The sequence below is a fragment of the Salvelinus sp. IW2-2015 genome, linkage group LG19, assembly GCF_002910315.2.
Source record: "Salvelinus sp. IW2-2015 linkage group LG19, ASM291031v2, whole genome shotgun sequence".
In the NCBI taxonomy this organism is placed as follows: domain Eukaryota; kingdom Metazoa; phylum Chordata; class Actinopteri; order Salmoniformes; family Salmonidae; genus Salvelinus; species Salvelinus sp. IW2-2015.
The window spans coordinates 21745485-21755959 of NC_036859.1; the positions used below are offsets into that span (position 1 = coordinate 21745485).

The window sequence follows — 10475 nt, forward strand, 5'->3', positions numbered from 1 at the left end:
CTCTCTTCAATGACATGTGGATGCCATCATCATCATTTGAACACCACACCTGTCTCTCCACTGACATTGGCAAAGACATCCTGTGAATGATACATACATACATACATTGTAGACAGCTAACGTTATTAGATTTGATATTATCCTGAGATTGTCATTAGCGTTGCTCATTCCATGATATAGGATGGCTAAATTACAATGCATAGTAGGCTATTGCATAAGGTTTTCTGTTTCTTGCAGCCTGATTTAACACACAAAGGACCTATTTCGTTCTCAGCATGTGCACGCACGCAGGTTACAAAAGCATGTCAGAAAACCTACATGACCTAAAGTGTGATCCTCGTGAATGTTAGTAGGCTATCGCTTATCATCATCATCATCATCATCATCATCATCATTTGTTGGGGGCGGGGGGGGGGCTAAAATCATTGATTTATTCCACCGTTTCAGTTCAACCGGACAATCTTAGCCTAGGCTACTTTGTTGTGATCATTTACACCACAGGACAAGACATGTCCATTCTAACAGGTCGGTGAAGAACAAAGTAGCTTACTAGAAATGGGGTCTTGCATGGGACTTTGATTAAACAGGTTGTGGCGGCCATATAGATCATATTAAATGAATCATTTTAATTATCCTATTAGTATTATATGTAGGTGGCTGGATCAATGCACGTGCAGCAGCTCATAATTCAAGACCCCTTGTGGGCGTAGAAAATGATTGGGGAGAAAAAGGAGGAGGGACAGAAACTCCGCGAAGAGGAAGACTCCAGACAAGGTGATGCAACTCTGAAAATTCCGAATTGACACAACCTGCCACCAGATCTATACGACACCACGCTATGGTAAGCAATCAATGACACAAAACATTGCAATAAGATGATCATACATTATTATAGCTAGCTTTCTTGGTACGTTCAGTAGTTTGAATAGGAGCATCAATCAACTTTAATGTTAACCCACAGTAAAGACATGGGCACGTAACTTAGGCTAGCCATGTGTGGATGCTGAAATATATGATTTTTGCCTTGACTTTACTAAAGTTAATTAAAATTAGCTTGCTAGTTAGCTAGTTGTTTACTCTGAGAATGATACACATTTGGTAAGAAGGACGAGATAAATAGCAATTTCAACGCTAGCCCATACAGTGTTAGCTTATTCACTCCAGTTATAACAGGTTATCTGCAACTGGCTGTACTTGCTATTTGTAATATCACCGTTACTTCTTTTTGAATAAACTCATGCTACAGTTGTGCCTTGGTTACATATATTTAAAACCAATTTCAACATTGCTACTCAACACGTGGCAGTGTCAGATAACGTTAACCGTAGGCTACTTCCCTAGTTGTTGTTATGACATCATGGAATGGATATGTTGACGATTCTCACAGCGTATTTTAACAGACATTAGATGCTGTGAGAATCATCAACATATCCATTCAATGATGTCAGGGCTTCATCAGTATAGAAGAAGTCTCTGTGGTTTCATAAAGCAACGTTGGACATTTCTCAACAAGTTAACTTAGCTTAAGAAGTCAACAAATATTAAAGGCACATTTTGCYGTTTCAACATCCTGACACTGTTTGGTAAACTGCGGGATTGGGTTTGGTCAGCCTGGGGAAATAGCGTAGCTCATCATCCTATAATTCATAGATCAAGCTGGTGTTATTAGACATATTTCGGGGCCTGTTTGTTTACACTCAAATTATAGGAAAACATAAACAATGGACTAATAGAGCCTGAGATCTTCCATTATGATAATATGATACAGTTATACTAAGCATGAGACATGTGTAAGTTATATTTAACTAATTTCACCCATTATAATCAATGTGTATCATTCCATGCGACTGCTGTAAATATTGGACTGTAGCTTTAACTTAACACCTGTAATCCCTATGAACATTTGTGGATTTCCCCTATTTAATGTGTTTGTTAGTAACAGTAACCTTTGGTTGTTGTCAGTTGTTGTCTATAACCATACTCACTCTGATTCTTGTGTAAAAGCTGGGAAATAGACTATGTCTTTAAAAGTCTTGTGAGAATTTTAAAATGGCTTAACAATTATTTGGTTTATTAGTTCCTGAGTGACTGTTATTGTTATTAGTGGCAGTGTGATTTTTTCAAAAGGCCTATTTCTTCTGTGCTGCTGCTGTGAAGTGGTGCTACCCCCAGAGGTCAATGTTGCCATTGCAAATGTGATGGTTGTAATGGTGTAATATCACTTGTCTCAGTATTTCAACAGGTTGGACCGAAACCAGTTTAAAATAATATTATGCATTCATGTCAGTTTTATGTATAGTATGAGTTTTTTCTTTTTTCATATTCTAAAAATAGGGTACTTTGTCAGGTACAGGTATGTAAACTACTACTATGGCTTATGAAGTCATCTAGGTTTCTTTCATTTAAATATCCACCCTAAACGCCACCTTGTTTAAGAGGATTATTTTCCAAACGTCAAAAATACTCTACATAAAACATTTGTAGTAGCCTAGTATAACTGCTACTATGGTTTGGGGATTTTTTTTTACATTCATCACTTACACTGAGTGTACAAAACATTAGGAACACCTTCCTAATATTGAGTTGCACCCCCTTTTGCCCTCAGAACAGCCTCCATTCGCTGGGGTATGGAAAGAGTTCCAYGGGGATGCTGGCACATGTTGACTCCAATGCTTCACACAGTTGTGTCAAGTTGGCTCAATGTCCTTTGGGTGGTGGACCATTCTTGATACACGCTGTTGAGTGTGAAAACCCCAGCAGTGTTACAGTTCTTGACTCACTCAAACCAGTACGCCTGGAACCTACTAGCATACCCCGCTCAAAGGCACTTAAATATTTTGTCTTGCCCATTCACCCTCTGAATGGCACACATACACAATCCAAGTCACAATTGTCAGGTGTTCCTAATGTTTTGGTCCAATCRACATTTTTGTTTTAACTGTTTGGACTAATGATTAGYCTACACCCATAGGGTGTATTCATTACGTAAACTGTTCGAGAACCAAACTGACGCAAATGGAACGAAACGGGACCTACATGAATTTGTCTAATAGAAACTCTTGCTTGCGTTTTCCGTTTGGAGTAAACAGTTTGTTACAAAATGTTTTGCAACAGACTAAATGTTTTGCCACAGAATCGGCATGAAGAAGGATTTTTCAGCTTTGTGACATGGATGACAATTGAGACATGGATGTGTGCCATTGAGGGTTAATGGGCAAGACAAAATATTTAAGAGCCTTTGAACGGGTTATGGTAGTAGGTGCCAGGCGCACTGGTTTGTGTCAAGAACTACAACACTGCTGGGTTTTTCACACTCAACAGTTTCCCGTGTGTATCAAGAAGGGTCCACCACCCAAAGGACATCAAGCCAACTTGACAACTGTGGGAAGCATTGGAGTCAACATGGGCCAGCTTTCGAAACCTTGTAGAGTCCATGCCCCAACAAATTGWGGATATTCTGAGGGCAAAAGGAGGGGTGCAACTCAATATTAGGAAAGTGTTCTTAATATAGGCCTAAATCAAAGGCATGTGTGGTAGGCCTAGTAAGCTTGTAATACATACAGTTGAAGTCAGAAGTTTACATACACTTAGGTTGGAGACATTAAAACTCGTTTTTCAACCACTCCACAAATTTCTTGTTAACAAACTATAGTTTTGGCAAGTCGGTTAGGACATCTACTTTGTGCATGACACAAGTAATTTGTCCAACAATTGTTTACAGACAGATTATTTCACTTATCATTCACTGTATCACAATTCAGCCTTTCAGGTTATGTAGATATAGGACTTGTTTTACTTTGGATACAGATACTTTTGTACCTGTTTCCTCCAGCATCTTCACAAGGTCCTTTGCTGTTGTTCTGGGATTGATTTGCACTTTTATCACCAAAGTACGTTCATCTCTAGGAGACAGAACGCGTCTCCTTCCTGAGCGGTATGACGGCTGCTTGGTCTCATGGTGTTTATACTTGTGTACTATTGTTTGTGTAGATGAACGTGGTACCTTCAGGCATTTGGAAATTGCTCCCAAGGATGAACCAGACTTGTGGAGGTCTACAATATTTCTTTCTGAGGTCTTGGCTGATTTATTTTGATTTATCCATGATGTTGTTGGAATTGGCCAAACTTTGATAATTGAGATAGTAAATGAATGATAGGAAATGAAAGAGACTGGGTTATGTCAGAAGTTAATGGTTCTATGAAGAAAAACAATGGACATCTGTGGATTAGATGAAGGAACGTGTTGAGGTCAGAAGGTGAAGACAGATTCTCTTAAGGCAGTAATAAAGGTTTATCATCCTGTTACCCTCTTTATTAGCTTATTGTGGAGCCATAAACTGTAAGGATTGGAGGAGGAGTGTCTTAAGTAGGATGTATATAAACTGTGATGGAGAGAAATGTTTGGCTGTCTGATTACAGCTGTACAGAACATTTGGGAATAATTAAACTTGGTTAAAGCTTCTCTAGTGTCCGTGAGTTATTTACTCTGAAAACCTGAACCTAACAGTGTCAAGCAAAGAGGCACTGAGTTTGAAGGTAGGCCTTGAAATACATCTACAGGTACACCTCCAATTGACTGAAATGATGTCAATTAGTCTATCAGAAGCTTCTAAAGCCATGACATAATTTTCTGGAATTTTCCAAGCTGTTTAAAGGCATAGGCAACTTAGTGTATGTAAACGTCTGACCAACTGGAATTGTGATACAGTGAATAATAAGTGAAATAATCTGCCTGCAAACAACTGTTGGAAAAAATTCTTGTGTCATGCACAAAGGAGATGTCCTAACCGACTTTCCAAAACTATAGTTTGTTAACAAKAAATTTGTGGAGTGGTTGAAAAACGAGCTTTAATCACTCCAACCTAAGTGTATGTAAACTTCCGATTTCAACTCTGTATATATATATACAGTTGAAGTTGAAAGTTTACATACACTTAGGTTGACATTAAAAAAAAAAAAAATCCTCTGGTCTGATGAAACAAAAATTGAACTGTTTGGCCATAATGACCATCGTTATGTTTGGAGGAAAAAGGGGGAGGCTTGCAAGCCGAAGAACACCATMCCAACCGTGAAGCACGGGGGTGGCAGCATCATGTTGTGGGGATGCTTTGCTGCAGGAGGGACTGGTGCACTTCACAAAATAGATGGCATCATGAGGATGGATATGTATGTGTATATATTGAAGCAACATCTCAAGACATCAGTCAGGAAGTTAAAGCTTGGTCGCAAATGGGTCTTCCAAATGGACAATGACCCCAAGCATACTTCCAAAGTTGTGGCAAAATGGCTTAAGGACAACAAAGTCAAGTTATTGGAGTGGCCATCACAAAGCCCTGATCTCAGTCCTATAGAAAGTTTGTGGGCAGAACTGAAAAGTGTGTGCGAGCAAGGAGGCCTACAAACCTGACTCAGTTACACCAGCTCTGTCAGGAGGAATSGACCAAAATTCAGCCAACTTATTGTGGGAAGGTTGTGGAATGTTACCCAAAACGTTTGACCCAAGTTAAACAATTTAAAGGCAGTGCTACCAAATACTAATTGAGTGTATGTAAACTTCTGACCCACTGGGAATGTGATGAAAAAAAAATCTGAAATAAATAATTCTCTCTACTATTATTCTGACATTTCACATTCTTAAAATAAAGTGGTGATCCTAATTGACCTAAAACAGGGATCTTTACGAGGATTAAATGTCAGGAATTGTGAAAAAMTGAGTTTAAAGGTATTTGGCTGAGGTGTATATAATCTTCTGACTTCAACTGTATATATATCATATATTTGTAATAATGACAATTACAACAATACTGAATGAACAATGAACCCTTTTATTTTAACTTAATATTGGTACGCCCTGACCTTAGAGAACCTTTTTATGTCTCTATTTTGGTTTGGTCAGGGCGTGAGTTGGGGTGGGCATTCTATGTTTTGTGTTTCTATATGTTTCTATTTCTTTGTGTTTGGCCGGGTGTGGTTCTTAATCAGAGGCAGCTGTCTATCGTTGTCTTTGATTGAGAACCATACTTAGGTAGCCCTTTTTTCCACCTGTCTTGGTGGTAAGTTGACTTTGTTTAGGGCACATAGCCTTTAGCTTCACGGTTTGTTTTTGTAGTGTTTATTGTTTTGTTTGGTGTCATTTTGAGTTAATAAAGAAAATGTACGCTCACCACGCTGCACCTTGGTCCTCATTCTTCAACATCCACAGAACTTCCCAGCAACAAAGGACCAAGCAGCGTGGTAAGAAGGAGGACTGGACATGGGAGGACATCCTAAATGGCAAAGGATCCTGGACATGGGAGGAGATCCTGGCGGGAAAGGATCGCCTGCCCTGAGAGCAGGTAGAAGCAGAGAGGAAGGCGAAGGCAGCAGCTAAAGCAGAGAGGCATCGTTATGAGGGAACACGGCTGGGGGGGGCACACGGGGAGTGTGGCAGAGTCAGGTTGGAGACCTGAGCCAACTCCCCGTGCTTACCGTGGCGTGCGTCGTACTGGTCAGGCACCGTGTTATGCGGTGAAGCGCACGGTGTCTCCAGTACGCGTTCGTTTACCCGGTGCGCTATATCCCAGCTCCCCGCATCTGCCGGGCTAGGGTGAGCATCCTGCCAGGAAGGATTGTGCCAGCCCTGCTCTCCAGACCTCCAGTACGTCTCTACGGCCCAGGATATCCTGCGCCGGCTCTGCGCACTGTGTCTCCAGTGCGTCTGCACAGCCCAGTGCGTCCCGTGCCTGCTCCCCGCACGTGCAGGGCCAAAGTCACCATCCAGCCAGGACGGGTTGTGCAGGCTCTTAGCTCGAGACCTCCAGTGCGCCTCCACGGCCCAGTGTATCCGGTGCCTCGGCCAAGGACAAGGCCTCCTGCATGTCTACCCAGCCTGGTGAGTCCTGTGCCTGCGCTAAGAACTAATCCTCCTGTATGTCTCTCCAGCCTGATGAGTCCTATGCCTGCTCCCACAGCCAGGCCTCCTGTGTGTCTCACCACTCCAGTGATGATCCATGGCAAGAAGCCTCCAGTGATGATCCATGGCACGAAGCCTCCAGTGATGATCCATGGCACGAAGCCTCCAGTGATGATCCAGTGACGATAAGCTCCAGTGATGATCCATGGATAGAGCTCCAGTGATGATCCATGGCAAGAAGCCTCCGTGATGATTCCATGGCAAGAAGCTCCAGTGAGGAGTCATGGCACGAACCTCCAACGAAGGCTCCAGTCCGGAGCTCCGAACGTTCCCAGACCGGAGCTCCAGCGGCGTTCAGACAGAGCCTCCAGCGACTCTCAGTCGGAGTCTGGACGTTCCCAGACGGAGCTCCAGCGACGTTCTCCAGTCCGGAGCCTCCAGGCGTTCTCCAGTCGGAGCCTTCAGCGACGGCTCAGTCCGAGCCCCCAGCGACGGCTCCAGTCGGAGCTCCAGCGAGATTCCAGTCGGAGCTCCAGGACGTTCTCAGTCCGGAGCTCAGCGACGTTCTCCAGTCGGAGCCTCCAGCGACGCCTCCAGTCGGAGCTCAGGACGGCCTCAGTCCGGACTCGCGACGGCTCCAGTCTGGAGCCCCAGCAAGGGTGCCCAGTCCGGAGCCCGCACGAGGTGCAGTCCGGGCCGCTAGAGGGTCCCCGCACCAGAGGTGCACAAAGTGGGGTGAGCCAGCGGTGGGCGGGTCTGCGTCCGCACCTGAGCGCCGCTGCGGATAGATGCCCCCGACCTCCCTATAGGTTTAGGTTTTGCGGCCGGAGTCCGCACTTTGGGGGGGTACTGTACGCCCTTGGCTTAGGCTCTTTTTTATGTCTCTATTTTGGTTTGGTCAGGACGTGAGTTGGGGTGGGCATTCTATGTTTTGTGTTTCTATTTCTTTGTGTTTGGCCGGGTGTGGTTCTCAATCAGAGGCAGCTGTCTATCGTTGTTTTTGATTGAGAACCATACTTAGGTAGCCCTTTTTTTCACCTGTCTTGGTGGTAAGTTGACTTTGTTTAGGGCACATAGCCTTTGAGCTTCACGGTTTGGTTTTGTAGTGTTTATTGTTTTGTTTGGCGTCATTTTGAGTTAATAAAGAAAATGTACGCCTACCATGCTGCACCTTGGTCCTCATACTTCAACATCTGTGACAAATATAATACATATATAAAATCTATTTAGTCTGAAGTATATATTGAAACGTGCTCAATTTGGTTTAAATAATGCAAAAACACAGTTTTGGAGAAGAAAGTAAAAGTGCAATATGTGCAATGTAAAAAAGCTAACGTCTTAAATTCCATGCTCAGAACATATGAAAGCTGGTGGTTCAATATTCCCTGTTCTTCAATATTCCAATTTAAGAAGTTTTAGGTTGTAGTTGTTGTAGGAATTGTGACTCGTCGACTCTTTGTCTCTATACCATTTGTATTTCATTTACCTTTGACCATTGGATATTCWAATAGGCACTTTAGTATGGACAGCCTAATCTCAGGAGTTGATAGGCTTGAAGTCATAAACAGCGCTGAGAATCAAGCATTGCTAAGAGCTGCTGGCAAACGCAGTAAAGTTTGAATGAATGCTTACGAGCCTGCTGCTGCCTACCACCACACAATCAAATATCAAATCATAGACTTAATTATAATTTATTAAACACAGAAATACGAGCCTTTGGTCATTAATATGGTAAAATCCGGAAGCTATCATTTCGAAAACAAAACGTTTATTCTTTCAGTGAAATACGGAACCTTACCGTATTTTATCGAACGGGTGGCAACCCTAAGTCTAAATATTGCTGTTACATTKCACAACCTTCAATGTTATGTCATAATTATGTACAATTCTGGCAAATTAGTTCGCAACGAGCCAGGCGGCCCAAACTGTTTCATATACCCTGACTCTGCGTGCAATGAACGCAAGAGAAGTGGCACAATTTCCCTAGTTAAAATTGCCTGCTAACATGAATTTCTTTTAACTAAATATGCACGTTTAAAAAAATAGACTTCTGTATTGATTTTAAGAAAGGTATTGATGTTTATGGTTAGGTACTTTCGTGCAACGATTGTGCTTTTTTCGCGAATGTGCTTTTGTTAAACCATCACCCGTTTGGGGAAGTAGGCTGTGATTCGATGATAAATTAACAGGCACCGCATTGATTATATGCAACGCAGGACAAGCTAGTTAACCTAGTAATATCATCAACCATGTGTAGTTAACTAGTGATTATGTTAAGATTGATTGTTTTTATAAGATAAGTTTAATGCTAGCTAGCAACTTACCTTGGCTCCTTGCTGCACTCGCATAACAGGTGGTCAGCCTGCCATGCAGTTTCCTCGTGGAATGCAATATAATCGGCCATAATCGGCTTCCAAAAATGCAGATTATCGATTGTTATGCAGTGGGGAGAACAAGTATTTTGATACACTGCCGATTTTGCAGGTTTTCCTACTTCAAAGCATGTAGAGGTCTGTAATTTTTATCATAGGTACACTTCAACTGTGAGAGACGGAATCTAAAACAAAAATCCCGAAAATCACATTGTATGATTTTTAAGTAATTCATTTGCTTTTATTGCATGACATAAGTATTGATCACCTACCAACCAGTAAGAATTCCGGCTCTCACAGACCTGTTAGTTTTTTCTTTAAGAAGCCCTCCTGTTCTCCACTCATTACCTGTATTAACTGCACCTGTTTGAACTCGTTACCTGTATAAAAGACACCTGTCCACACACTCAATCAAACAGACTCAACCTCTCCACAATGGCCAAGACCAGAGAGCTGTGTAAGGACATCAGGGATAAAATTGTAGACCTGCACAAGGCTGGGATGGGCTACAGGACAATAGGCAAGCAGCTTGGTGAGAAGGCAACAACTGTTGGCGCAATTATTCGAAAATAGAAAGAATAGAAGAAGTTCAAGATGATGGTCAATCACCCTCGGTCTGGGGCTCCATGCAAGATCTCACCTCGTGGGGCATCAATGATCATGAGGAAGGTGAGGGATCAGCCCAGAACTACACGGCAGGACCTGGTCAATGACCTGAAGAGAGCTGGGACCACAGCCTCAAAGAAAACCATTAGTAACACACTACGCCGTCATGGATTAAAATCCTGCAGCGCACACAAGGTCCCCTGCTCAAGCAGGCGCATGTCCAGGCCCGTCTGAAGTTTGCCAATGACCATCTGGATGATCCAGAGGAGGAATGGGAGAAGGTCATGTGGTCTGATGATTCAAAATAGAGCTTTTTGGTCTAAACTCCACTCGCCGTGTTTGGAGGAAGAAGAAGGATGAGTACAACCCCAAGAACACCATCCCAACCGTGAAGCATGGAGGTGGAAACGTCATTCTTTGGGATGCTTTTCTGCAAAGGGGACAGGACGACTGCACCATATTGAGGGGAGGATGGACGGGGCCATGTATTGCGAGATCTTAGCCAACAACTCCTTCCCTCAGTAAGAGCATTGATGATGGGTCGTGGCTGGGTCTTCCAGCATGACAACGACCCGAAACACACGCCAGGGCAACTAAGGAGTGGC

The 10475-nt window shown here is 42.9% G+C and overlaps 1 protein-coding gene across 1 annotated transcript in view; it reads left to right on the top strand.

The window, feature by feature from the left end:
* The first annotated feature begins 745 nt into the window (after window positions 1–745).
* Window positions 746–10475, top strand: part of LOC111979169 (sodium- and chloride-dependent glycine transporter 1) — a 97511-nt gene continuing 87781 nt past the window's right edge. Inside the window, exon 1 of the mRNA XM_024009515.2 lies at window positions 746–841. The gene's annotated coding sequence lies outside the window, so the exon portion shown is untranslated. The remainder of the gene's footprint in view (window positions 842–10475) is intronic.